Source organism: Paramormyrops kingsleyae, chromosome 4 (genome assembly GCF_048594095.1).
Source record: "Paramormyrops kingsleyae isolate MSU_618 chromosome 4, PKINGS_0.4, whole genome shotgun sequence".
Lineage (NCBI taxonomy): Eukaryota > Metazoa > Chordata > Actinopteri > Osteoglossiformes > Mormyridae > Paramormyrops > Paramormyrops kingsleyae.
The window spans coordinates 11238659-11252430 of NC_132800.1; the positions used below are offsets into that span (position 1 = coordinate 11238659).

General features: G+C 43.9%; 1 long non-coding RNA gene across 1 annotated transcript; it reads right to left on the reverse strand.

Moving 5' to 3' along the window:
* Positions 1-1630, reverse strand: LOC140589023 (uncharacterized). The gene is made up of 3 exons (XR_011990204.1): positions 1515-1630; positions 656-968; positions 1-315 (listed from the first exon to the last, which is right to left on the reverse strand). It is a non-coding gene; the product is annotated as an uncharacterized lncRNA (long non-coding RNA).
* Between the last annotated feature and the right edge of the window lie 12142 nt (positions 1631-13772).

Below are 13772 nucleotides of genomic sequence, written 5' to 3' on the forward strand. Positions count from 1 at the left end.
CTATCAGGGGCATAACGGAACGATAGCTTTGTGCTGCAGACGCCTCCACAGCACACCAGTAATAGTCAAAGTCCTCCTCCTGCAGGTCCCTTATGGTCACAGTAAACACCATTTGGTCACGGTCATCAGAGACTGACACTGTCTCTGTACTCTGTTCCCCATCTGACTGTGCTATTCTGGAGCAGGAATCCCATTCATATCCTCTACACAAGTATTTGGTTTTATCTTTATAATTTTGGTCATAGTAACACAGGATGGTGACAGATCCTCCTCTCAGTGCAGAAACCCAGCTCTCAGTCCTCACACTCTGAGCATCTATGGGGAGAGAACATGAATGACAGAGCATCAGAAACATATAATAATGCAGGATGAACATGCAGGTAACTTATGACTGTAGAATCAGGGGGAGACAACCAAGTGAGATGAAATGTCCTGGTCAATAAAGGGTTAACAGGCCTGAGTTTGACGTAGAGACTGGGGTCTGTTTTACACAGAGGCAAGGAATACAGAAGAAAGGTGTAGGAGATGATTCAAAACCCAATATATTTCCTACAAGACTGATAAATGGTTTTGAAGCCTCATCATTAGCAGCAATGAACCGAAGCTGGGGTGAAATTACATTGACATTAATAAGAAAGAGATTATATTAGCTTACTTGGAGTAACCAGGAAGAACAGACTGACAGACGTTTCCTTAGTTCTTCCTTCACCCACAGAACACCAATAATGTCCCCAATCCCACTGCTGCAGGTTCGTCATGGTAACTAGGAAGACTAAGTTATCGGGATCATCAGCGATGGTCTGTGTCGCTTTAGTAGCTGATGTGCAGGGGGGGGCGATTTCCTGATTTACACCAGTATTTCACACTGTTTTTATGCTCCTGACCATAGAAACACGGGATGGTGATGGATCCTCCCGTTTGTCCTCTTAAATAACTGAATGTCTTCAGGGTGGAACTTCTTTCTTTAGCTTGTAGGAAAACAAACAGTCAGTCATAGGATTATCATTGGAAAAGTATATGAATCACCCAGCTTCCATCTGCTTATCATATATACATTTGCACATGTACTATTGGGGGCCGTGTGTAAATATTCAGGTGTTCAGGCTCCTGTAGGAATATTTAACATAAACCAGGAGGCGTGAATCCTGCCGATGCACCAGCCATCACCCCCAGCCAGGACGCGTCAGGATGGCGTTTCATTGTAAAAACAGGCAGCACCAGTCTGTCATTATGTCAACTGCACCTGCACCACATGGTGATTAGCTTTCATTTGTTTATTTCTGATTAATATTGTTTACACTGTCTTTGCACTTTGTCTTCGTTGTTGCCTTTTGTGTTTCTACCTGTACACTTCATGTATCCCTCTGCTATTTTTGATCTTATTTTATCCTATTTTAGCCAGCGCTGTGCAAAGGATATATTTTATATAATTGTTGTGATGTTGCTTATAATGCAATTGCTTTTTTGCAAGGTACTACAAATGAATGTGCTTTTAGGATGATTAAATAACATACCTGTAGCAATCAGCATGTATTCTTCATCAGAGGTGGCCTTATGTCTCCAGCCATCATCCACAGCACACCAGTACCTACCGTCATCTGACTTCTGCAGGTTCCTCATGGTCACAATGAAGTAGGGATGGCACGGTTCATGAAAAAAAACCGAACCGTTCGGTTCGCTTGTCTCGGTTCGGAGCATGCATGCGTCGCACGGTTCGACGGTTCATGACATGCGCAATGTAGCCTCGTGCCCCGTATGTGACGTCAGTGTGTTTCCCTTTCGCGTGAAAGAATAGGCTATATGCACAGAGCGTTGTGACGTAGTTCCGGTAAAAGTTCAGCCAGCTAAGTAATTTCCGGTAGCCTTTCGTTTGCTGCGTTTAGCTCGTGTTTTCGGCGTTACCACCGTCTCTGAAGAAAACGTTTAAATTTCAGCCAACCGATAGCACAACATCTGAACACTGTTGTGCGCCTTTGTTGTGTGACTTTATTTAATGTGCGGTTAGGCACTTTGTTAAAGAAAATTAAGTTATCTGTGACAAAGCACTCCAGTGAGTGTCATGCCTCGATCGTCCGCTCTTTCCGTGTGCCACGCCCCCTCGTTAACCCTGTGTGGATTCCCCGTGTTTACCAGCTGTTATTGATTGTTGTCAAATTTGTCATTACTCCATTGTATTTAGTCCGCGTTTCCGTTTCTTTCTCCAGTCCGGTCATTATATTGCAATTCTGCTTTACCGCTCGTCTGTGTTCCTTTTGCTCATTAAACCCCGCATTCCCCCGATCCTAGGTCTCGATCCTCGCCTCTGCTTCCCCGGTCAGCATTGTAACAGTGAGCCTGCTTCCATGCTGCAATGTGAACATTTGCCATGTTCCTAAAAATTCTGTTTATTGCACAGTGTCTGATCACACAGACCTACAGGCTATTGCCAGATGATCATACTAGACATATCAACTGGACATATTTTGAACTATTACAGATTGATGTCTTGCACATACACAGAAACTGGATTTTATCGATTACTCAAGAACATTCAATATAATTAATACCAATTTTTTTCACGTTATATATATATATATATATATATATATATATATATATATATATATATATATATAACGAACCGAATCAGGCTTAATCAAGATAGGTGATCTATCATTTTAACGATCCCCAATTAAATTAACCCCGTGGACCGGACAAATACAAAACGAATGATTAAACATTATATGCGTCTCTTTTTGTATGTTTTCTAAATAAGACCGCGTGCCCATACCCAACTGTAATAGCGATTAAAGCGATCTATTCTTTTAGCATTTATGTTAAGGCAAGACTTTTATTTTATTACTGTTCTGGGATTAATAATGTTTAATAATTTTAATAATGTGCTTTAAGTCAAGTCAAATTCAGTTTATGCATGATTACATGATATAGCTTTTTTAATACTGTATCCTAAATTGTGGATAATTAAGCTATATATCATATGCTGAAGTACATTTCTGGAGTGTTAAAGATTAAAAGAAAAAATAACAAGAACCGTACAGAACCGAAAACCGTGACCCTAAAACCGTGATACAAACCGAACCGTGGGTTTTGTGAACCGTGCCACCCCTACAATGAAGACTAAGTTATGGGGATCGTCAGTGATGGACACCCTGTCACTAGGTGTCACAATGCTGCAGGATGACATCCCATGTTTCCTTTTACACCAGTATTTCACACTGTATTTATACTGCTGACCATAGAAACACGGGATTCTGATGGATCCTCCTGCTGGTGCTTTTAATTGCTTCTGTTTGGAGCTTCTTACAGGGACGATTGCTACAAGAAAAACAACTAACCTGCCAGTAACGTGTCATGGTCTTTGGAAAACTAATTATATAGTTAGACAGATAGATAACCGTGTTGCTATTGATGGTTTCTAGAACCTAGCCTGTCTTCTCACCCTGCTTATGGATTGTTGCCTGCTTTTGGTAAACGTTGTATCCTACATTGTTTCTGACCTTGGCCATTATGTTGACCTACAATTCCTTGATATCAATTCCTTGCCTGTTAGGCCAGATTACAATCTATTAAACTCAGTGATTCTGCTTTGAAATCTCAGACAAGATTATGTCAGTTTTGCTGTATTTTACTTTTCTTCTTCAATCTAACATTTCATTTAGAATTAACATCAGTGTAATAGATAACTAAGATCTGCTGATACTGCAGGATCTAAATAACATCCCAGCTAATGTAAAAGTAAAAGCTCACAGATCAGCCGATGTTGTACAATCTACATCTACACAGTCAGAATGCCTCTGCAGTCTAACATGCTCCTTTCTGCAGTATCATACACATAATGCACTATCAGTGATAATGGTGCCGTGCTGAATATGAGTTTGTGACATGAGGAACGGTGCAGAGAAGAAGCTTCAGTCCCTCAGAATGTCAGTATACAAGCTTAGAAACAGCACTTAGTAACAGTAACCTGCTGATCTGTATACATGACTGGGGGGTCCAGCTGTCCTGCATTACAGGGGTTAATTCAAGTCTATTCATTTTCATACAGCACCTTTCACAACACAGTCACCCCAGCACTTGACAATCCATTATTACATCATTTTTACAAAATGGTGCATGAAACAGGGAAAAAGAGGAGAGGGAAAGAATGAATGTCAGAAGACAGTAGAGGAGAGTATTACGTACAGTAGAGGAGAGTATTACATATGAGCACTGAGTTAAAATATACAAATCAGACAGAGGGATCCTAAATAAGCCATTTCGGTAAGATAATCTGAAAGGAGAATATCCACACTGGTAAACGTGGCCACACCAGTCTGACATGGTAATACAAGATATTTTACTGTCATTTTTTATTTGCAATCATAATGGATTTGTTGTTTTATACACTAAATTTAAGAATGTGAGCAGAACCAGCAAATATGGTCGATTTACACACTGATAACAGCTTTGTCTGTAGTTTACTCAGTTATGGTCAGTGGCTGAAAGCTTCACTTGCGCAGGCAGACATGTTTGCTGTTGTCTCTGCTCCTGTATACAAGACACTAGTGTTACATGCTAGTTAATAACTTTTATATCAGATTGCGAAATATTTCTTAAAGTATGAAAGCCAGTCATGACACAGGATCCAGAAACCAGATTTCTGCAGAATCCCAAATCATCCTGATTTTACACAGCCCAGTTTACATTAGGAAGTTACTGGGGTGTCATAAAAATGCTCCTGAAAGAGTTTATATGTCTCTCCTGGTCATTTTTACAATCCGCTGGTGTCAGGGTGACTTCAGTATCAAACTTCAATCGCAAACTGAACTTAAGACCTCAGAGAACAAGGACCTTTGACCCAGCAGGGGGTTGTATACGATATGCTTCATCTTCATTAGTCTTATTAATACCACCCGATGTGCAAAGGCTTTGAGATGTTTATCTTTGAGTGTGGAGTCACATGACTGTGGCAGAGAGGTGACAAAATGACACAGACCCACAGCTTAAAAATAGCCTGTTTTATTACCACAAAACCATCTTAAGCTGCATCGCCTTCAGCAAAGCCTGCATACGCCCCTCTGTTCGGCTGTGCGGCCACCTGCCTGCATTTTACTTCTGCTAAACTGTACAGAGAGCCGTGTTGGTAAGTGTGGGTCACCAGCTTCAAAGGGGGGAAAACTGCCAAAGCCAGCAGTGACAGAGTGTCAATCTTCACACCCGGCATCAAGTGACACGTCCATCAATACATCTGTTTGCAGGTAAAACATGCTGCACATTTACCATCACATGCTTAGTGTTAATCTTTAGTCTGCGTATTTATGTCTTTGTTACGTGCCGCTGTTTTAACTCCGCCCACGACCTGGCCTGGCTCCACCCCTACCTCCGGACCCCGCCTTCGTTTCCTGCCCGGCCCGACCTCGTCACGTCCGTCCGGAGAGGGATAAAAGCCGAACAGAAAGACTCTTCGGGAGCTTAGCTCATTGCTTGATTATTTGTTGGATTGCTTTATTTGGTTTGATTATTTGTGTATGACTTTTGATTTCCTTGACTACCGATTCTTTGCCTTACCCCTTTCTGTACTTTCGCCCGGTCTGCTTGATTTTCTGGTTATCGATCTTTTGCTTGCTTTTGGTTTACGTCTTCGCGCGCCCCTCTCACTTTGACGCTTTACTGTGTGTATGTTTTGTGTGATTGTTTGGTGCTTAGGGAGTGATTGCCGGTTTTGTTTGGAAGTTTTTGTGACTGTTTTTGGATAGGGAGTTAGGAGTATCACTTGTTGTTTGGTTTTACACTTAGTTAAGCTAGAATTGGGTTGTGTTGGACAAGTGGGTTTTTGTTTCTTATTTTGGCGATAATCACTCCTGAGTCTTTCTGCACTAAACCATTTGTTCTGTGTCTGTCTTGCGTGAATAAAATATAAAAAAACTATAAAAATATCCCCTTTGTCCACGTGTGTTCCCTTGTACACCACACCCTGTGTTCCCCTCGTTCCCCTTTCCCCATTCCCTTCCTCTGTTACACCCTAACCCCTAGACAGGGTCGTAACAGAATTGGGGGCTCGTCCGGGATATTCCTGTCTGGGATATCTTCGTTCCTCTGTGTTGTCCTTCTGTGTACTTTCGGTTTTGCTTGGCGGATTGATTGTAGTGGGGATAGTTGGTGTACTTGGGATTGCAGTATGGCTACCTTTGACCTGCTTGAGTTTACCCTGAACCCCACGCAGGAACACTTTGAATCTTGCAGGAAAGCTGACCTAGTAGCCATTGCGGGGTTTTTCAACGTTAGGATTCCGATCTGTGCGTCGAAGCAGGAAATTAAGCGGGTCCTGCACGACGAATTAGTCATGCAAGGTATTCTGCCCGAGCCAGGTGAACTTTCGGGTGTTGCACCTTGCCCACACCGGTCTCCTGCGTCGGCGGAAGCAGAAGGCCCGGTGCCAGGGGTTCGCATGGATCCCGGAAGTCCCGGCTCGTCTAAGGAGGAGATTCTCCTCACAATTCGACTCCGAGAAACCGAACTGGAGATTAAGAAACAGGACTGCCAAGCCCAAATCTTACGAATTAGGGCTTTGGAGTTGGAGGCAGAACGGGATGCTAACATGCAAAGGGCGAGGGCAGGTCCAAAACCGCCTGTTCCTCACCCTCGTAAGGTAAGCTCGCCCCTTGATGCCGACCGCTCCACCGCTCGTGCCGGTGTAGGTTCACTGGACGAGAGTGTGCGTCCTAATGCTCCATCTCCCCCGGTTCCTACTCGATCCCCTGAAAGGGAAACTACTGGCTTTGATGTAAGCCGACACATTGGACTTGTGCCCATTTTTAGGGAAAATGAGGTAGACGCTTACTTCCCCATCTTCGAACGCATTGCGACCACCTTGAATTGGCCCCGGCATCTTTGGTCCTTACTGCTGCAATGCAAACTCGTGGGGAAGGCTCAAGAGGTCTGTTCAGCCCTTGGTCTGGAGCAAAGTCTCGACTATGACATTGTGAAGGCTACAGTGTTGAGAGCATACGAACTAGTGCCTGAAGCCTATCGGCAGAATTTCAGAAAACAATGTAAATCCGCTACGCAAACCCACGGGGAATTCGCTCGAGAAAAGGCAACACTGCTAGATAAATGGTGTACTGCCAGCGGTGTGACTGACTTTAGTCAGCTTAAGGAACTTATGTTATTGGAAGAGTTCAAGAATTGTGTACCCGATCGTGTAGTCGTTTACTTAAACGAACAGAAAGTTACGACTCTTGTTGAAGCTGCCACCTTGGCAGATGAGTTTGTACTGACGCACCGTACTGTGTTTGCCCCTACCCCTTTGCCACGCAAACTGAATGCTAGACCAGTATCGGAAAAGGCTACTCCTGCGACCTCGACTACGGAAACCCGTGCTTGTTACTTTTGTCATGAGATTGGTCACCTTATTTCAGTTTGTCCTGCGTTACAACGCAAGAACGCTCGTTTAAATGTGAAAAAGGTACTTGTGACAGATTGTGTTCCCGTCTCTGTTGCCCCGATCTCACCTAACTCTGTTGAACCCTCCTTCCAGCCTTTTGTATTCCATGGTTTTGTGTCACTTGGAAACTCTGATGTGAAGTGCCCCATCACTATATTGCGGGACACTGGTGCTGCTCAGTCCTTCATTTTGGAATCTGTGTTGCCCTTTGATAACTCGTCTTATGCTGGTTCTGATGTGTTAGTTCAAGGTATTGAACTAGGAACCATGAGAGTGCCTCTCCACCAGGTTTGCCTAGAAACCAATGATTTTTCGGGTGTTGTAAAAGTTGCTGTTCGACCTCGACTCCCTGTTTCGGGTGTATCTTTTATTTTGGGGAATGACATTGCGGGAGGTAAGGTAGTTCCCCTACCTGAGGTAGCGTCAGAACCAGAGAGTGGCTCTGACAACTTAGAGATTGATTTCCCTAGTGCATTTCCCGCTTGTGTCCTTACTCGTGCCCAAGCACGGCAATTAGCGGACATTGACTTAGCTGATTCCTTTATGGCTGAAAGTGATGTACCTATTCTGCCCCCATGTGCTAGTCCCCCACCCATGAAAGAACCAGTTTTACCTCAGGGTATAGATGAAGTATGTACTCGTACTGATCTGATCGCAGCTCAAATAGCTGACCCGTCTCTGACGGAGTGTTTTGATTTGGCCGTAGAAAAAGCGACTTTAGCAGACCATTCTGTGGCGTACTTTATAGATCGTGGTCTGTTGATGCGGAAGTGGACACCTCCTCAGACTCCTTTCGATTGGGCTATACTATTCCAAATAGTAGTTCCGTGTACCCTTAGAGACCAGGTACTAACTTTGGCTCATGACCACCCGTGTTCTGGACACTTAGGCATTAGAAAGACGCTCGCTCGTGTACTAAAGTACTTCTATTGGCCTGGTATAAATTCGGAGGTTAAGAAATACTGCCGCTCGTGTCACATTTGTCAGCTGGTAGGAAAGCCAAACCAGGTAATTCCCCCTGCGCCCTTGCGTCCTGTCCCAGCTATCGGGGAACCATTTGAACATGTTATCATCGATTGTGTGGGTCCCTTGCCCAAAACTCGTTCTGGGAATAATTATATTTTCACCCTTATGTGCGCCGCCACTCGTTACCCGGAGGCGATACCTATTCGAAATCTTCGGACCAAAGGCGTGGTACGAGCTCTGATTAAGTTTTGTACTACTTTCGGTTTACCGAGGTACGTGCAGTCCGACCAGGGTTCAAACTTCATGTCCCTATTATTTTCCCAAGTGTTGACTGAATTGAATGTTAGGCACTGGAGACCCGGTGTCTATCACCCGGAGTCTCAGGGTGCTCTTGAGCGGTTCCACCAGTCCTTTAAAACAATGTTACGAACCTTTTGTTTGGAGGCAGGAAAGGATTGGGACGAGGGAATCCCCCTACTCCTGTTCGCCATTCGGGATACCATACAGGAATCCACCGGATTCAGTCCGGCTGAGCTCGTTTTTGGGCACACCGTGCGCGGACCTTTAAAGGTTCTCCAGGAACAGTGGCTGTCCCCTGGTCCACCCCCTCAGAATAAGAACATATCGGTTTTTGCTAAGTCGTTACGTGAACGCCTGAGTGCGGCTCGGGAACTGGCCAAGCGTTCGCTGTGGTCTTCACAGAACGCAATGAAGGCTCGATTCGATGTGAAAACTAGAGAGCGTGTTTTCCAGGAGGGAGATCAAGTGTTGGTCCTCTTACCCCTGCCTGGCTCGTCTTTACAAGCGCGTTTCTCAGGTCCTTATAGGATAAAGGAAAAGCTTAGTCCACTCAATTATGTCATCGAAACTCCAGATCGAAAGCGGAAAACCCGAGTGTGTCATGTAAACATGTTAAAAGCGTACGTTGACCGCACAGTCTCTGTCCCCTCGTCCGCTCCTGTTGTGCTCTCCTCTGCCCTCGCTACTGTGCCGGTGCGAGACTACTCGCCGGAGATCGATGGGTTACTTCTTGGTAGGAATTGTTTGCCCTGTGCTCGTTTGCCAAATTCGGAAGCCCTTGAAGCCCTTATGGAAAGGCTTGACCACTTGCCCCGCGCCGCTAAATCAGATATTCAAGCCCTAATTCGTAGGTTCCCCTCCCTGTTCTCCGGCACCCCTTCGCAGACCCCTGTTTTGGTACACGACATTGATGTGGGAGATCATATCCCTATCAAACAGCACCCCTATCGCGTCAGCCCTCGTAAGCGGGAGCTGTTAAAAAAGGAGACTGACTACCTGTTGGAAACGGGTCTCGCCATGCCTAGTTCCAGTCCTTGGAGTTCACCGTGTTTGCTCGTCCCAAAACCTGACGGTACGTTTCATTTCTGTACGGATTATAGAAAAGTGAATGCGGTTACTAAGCCAGACGCTTTTCCCCTTCCCCGAATGGAAGATTGTGTAGACCGCATCGGTTCCGCCAAATTCGTCACCAAACTCGATCTCCTGAAAGGTTATTGGCAGGTTCCATTGACCCCTCGTGCTTCGGAAATATCTGCTTTCGTCACCCCAGATACCTTCATGCAGTATACAGTTATGTCCTTCGGGTTGCGGAATGCTCCGGCTACGTTCCAACGGCTTATGACTAGAGTTCTGGGAGATGTGCCGAATTGTGAAGCATACTTAGATGACGTGGTCGTGTATTCTGATTCATGGGAGAATCATTTAGCAGCATTGGCGCAAGTGTTTACTAGGCTCAGGGATGCTTCCTTAGTGCTAAACCTAGAAAAATGTGAGTTCGGTCAGGGCACGGTTACGTACCTTGGTAAACTAGTGGGACGCGGAACAGTGAAGCCTGTCGACGCCAAGGTCCAGGCTATAACATCTTTCCCTATTCCCAAAACTAGAAAGGACCTTCGTCGCTTCCTAGGCATGGCAGGCTACTATCGTTGCTTTTGTCGGAATTTCTCCGATGTGGTGTTGCCCCTCACTAATTTACTTCGTAAGGGCGCCGAAATGATTTGGTCTGCTGAATGTCAGTCGGCTTTTGACGCGGCTAAATCGTTACTCTCCAGTTCCCCTGTCTTAGCTACCCCTGACTTTAGTAAGCCCTTCAAATTAGAAGTGGATGCCAGTGGTACCGGTGCCGGCGCCGTCCTTCTCCAGGAGGGTGATGCAGGTCTGGACCATCCTGTCTGCTATTGGTCGAAGAAATTTGTTAAACACCAATTGGCATATAGCACCATTGAGAAGGAAGCCCTTGCGTTGTTACTTGCCCTACAGCAGTTCGAAGTATACGTAGGTGACAGTGTTCAGCCAGTGGTCGTGTTCACAGACCACAACCCCCTGCTGTTTCTGAATAGAATGCGAAACAACAACCAACGTCTCATGCGCTGGTCTTTAATTATACAGGCTTTCAATTTGCAGATTCTCCACAAAAAAGGAGCCAGCAACCTGGTGGCGGATGCCCTCTCACGCTCCTGATGAATTTGTAATGTGAATATTTGATGTGTGTTGTGATGGAAATTATGAACCCTACGAGGTTCACACTTATGGGGGGGGGTGTTACGTGCCGCTGTTTTAACTCCGCCCACGACCTGGCCTGGCTCCACCCCTACCTCCGGACCCCGCCTTCGTTTCCTGCCCGGCCCGACCTCGTCACGTCCGTCCGGAGAAGGATAAAAGCCAAACAGAAAGACTCTTCGGGAGCTTAGCTCATTGCTTGATTATTTGTTGGATTGCTTTATTTGGTTTGATTATTTGTGTATGACTTTTGATTTCCTTGACTACCGATTCTTTGCCTTACCCCTTTCTGTACTTTCGCCCGGTCTGCTTGATTTTCTGGTTATCGATCTTTTGCTTGCTTTTGGTTTACGTCTTCGCGCGCCCCTCTCACTTTGACGCTTTACTGTGTGTATGTTTTGTGTGATTGTTTGGTGCTTAGGGAGTGATTGCCGGTTTTGTTTGGAAGTTTTTGTGACTGTTTTTGGATAGGGAGTTAGGAGTATCACTTGTTGTTTGGTTTTACACTTAGTTAAGCTAGAATTGGGTTGTGTTGGACAAGTGGGTTTTTGTTTCTTATTTTGGCGATAATCACTCCTGAGTCTTTCTGCACTAAACCATTTGTTCTGTGTCTGTCTTGCGTGAATAAAATATAAAAAAACTATAAAAATATCCCCTTTGTCCACGTGTGTTCCCTTGTACACCACACCCTGTGTTCCCCTCGTTCCCCTTTCCCCATTCCCTTCCTCTGTTACACCCTAACCCCTAGACAGGGTCGTAACAGTACAGAGGCAAGATCGCGATATTTTCCTCATTCGAGTAAATGCTCTCGCTCTGGAAGCATCGCTCTGTGTTTTTGCCATTATGTCTCCACACTTTCAGGTATGTCGACAGTATTTTGCAGTGATTTATAATACCTTCTCAATGTAAGTTAGAGTTTCGCGAAGGTATATGTAGCATTCAGGTAACTGTAAGTGAAGCTTTGCTGAATATCTTAATGCGCGTGCCAGCGAGGTCCGTTTGTTAGCTGGGTTTCACGGACTGCATACCGCGCTAAAGCTATTTTGTCAACTTACCTCCATATGCTTATATGTGTTTTATTTGGTTGTTTTACGTACCGTTTGCCTGGTAACGTATCAGCGTGGCCGCAATCTTTGGTGGGGACCTGCTTCGCCTCCAGTGCCTTCATTTCTGTTTAGGATGGAGGTTTATGTACAATTAAAATATTTGTAACTCATTGAATTTTCAACCGATTTTCATGCGGTTTGGTTTGTTAGAAAAGGCAGACATGTAGTTATGATACAGGACGTTTTAGATTAAAAATGTATACTGTGTGTGTGTGTGCATGTGTGTGTGTGTGTATATAGCCTATATATATATACTGCATATATATACACACATACAACATACGCAATACATAATATACTGTACTATAGCATATTAATAAATATTAATAAATATTTTAATAAACAGTTGATTGTTGAGTTTATTTCTTTCACTTTCTCGCTCTCATGCACTCACTATATGTACAAGGGGGATTTACGTCTGCATGACTTTCCTCACCTTCAAAATCATGACATTAAAATCAAAAATTAAAAACAAAAACCAAAAATTAAATTATATACAAAAAGCCTGGAATGAAGACCCATATAATTTGGTGCAGAGTGATTTGCAGAGCTCGCCCCCTAGTGGATATAATCAGGAAGCTCAGTCTAACCAAAATCCGTCTGTATCACAATAAGCCTCCTGTTAGAACACAATCCTATGAAACAGTCATGTTAACATCAGCTGTAGTTAAACTATATTCTTCCTTGGTTAATGGGAGCCTCTTAGACATTGAGACAGGTTAGATTTTTCCTATTTCACACTAAGAAGAACATTTTGTGGAAATATATTATGTCTAATTTAGTTGAAGTGTATAACTAAACAGCATAAAATTACACAATATTTAAATTCTTAAATGTCATTGTGAACACACCACAGTGAACCATCCGATGAAACAAAGGCTATGAAATTTTTCCAGATTTTATATGTAAACTCTGCATTTAACAAATGTTCTTTTGCCATGAAGGTCTAACACTGTCCATGACACCACCGGGAAAGAGATTGGACAATCAATTGAAGCACACCATTTTTTATTGATGAACAATATTTATTGCTCTACCACTCTGTCTTATCCTCTCACACACATATGTAGACAATACACACAATATAAGAAAACAAATAACTATAAAATAAGCTGAAAGGCTCATAGGTTAAAATAAACCAGAATGTAAAACACAAAACAAGAATCACTCAAAAATTAAACTATCGATCATTATCATCCTCCTCCTCCCTTGGGCACCATTGTGGGTGTTCTGGGCACATGTCCGAATGGCCGATGCACATGTTGTGCAAGAAACAGGCTGCCATGATCACCATGACCACAATGTCAATTCCAGTGTCCTGCAAGTCACGGGATTTAATCAACAAAGGGACTAGGGACATGGAACAGGTAATGGACGGCAACACTACACAATGAGGCTTCACTGACAAACCTAATGAAACGGACTCAGACGCAGACTAAAATATACAGGACTTAATCAGAGATCACTCAAAACAGCTGATTACAAACGGGGCAGCACATGTGGTTAAGGAGGGGGCGTGGCACACACAAGGATTGTACTAGCAGGTCATGACACTTAGGCCTACCTGTAATTAAACCCCGTATTCCCCGATACCTTGACGTCTGCGCCTTTGTCTCCGTTCCGTCCCCGCTCAGCACGACAATATTATTATAAATAAATGTATTAATGGTTCACTATTAATGATATTAAAATAATTAATGAGAAATCTTTATTTTTAAATGTATTTTATTATATAATAATACTTACTGTTACTGTCT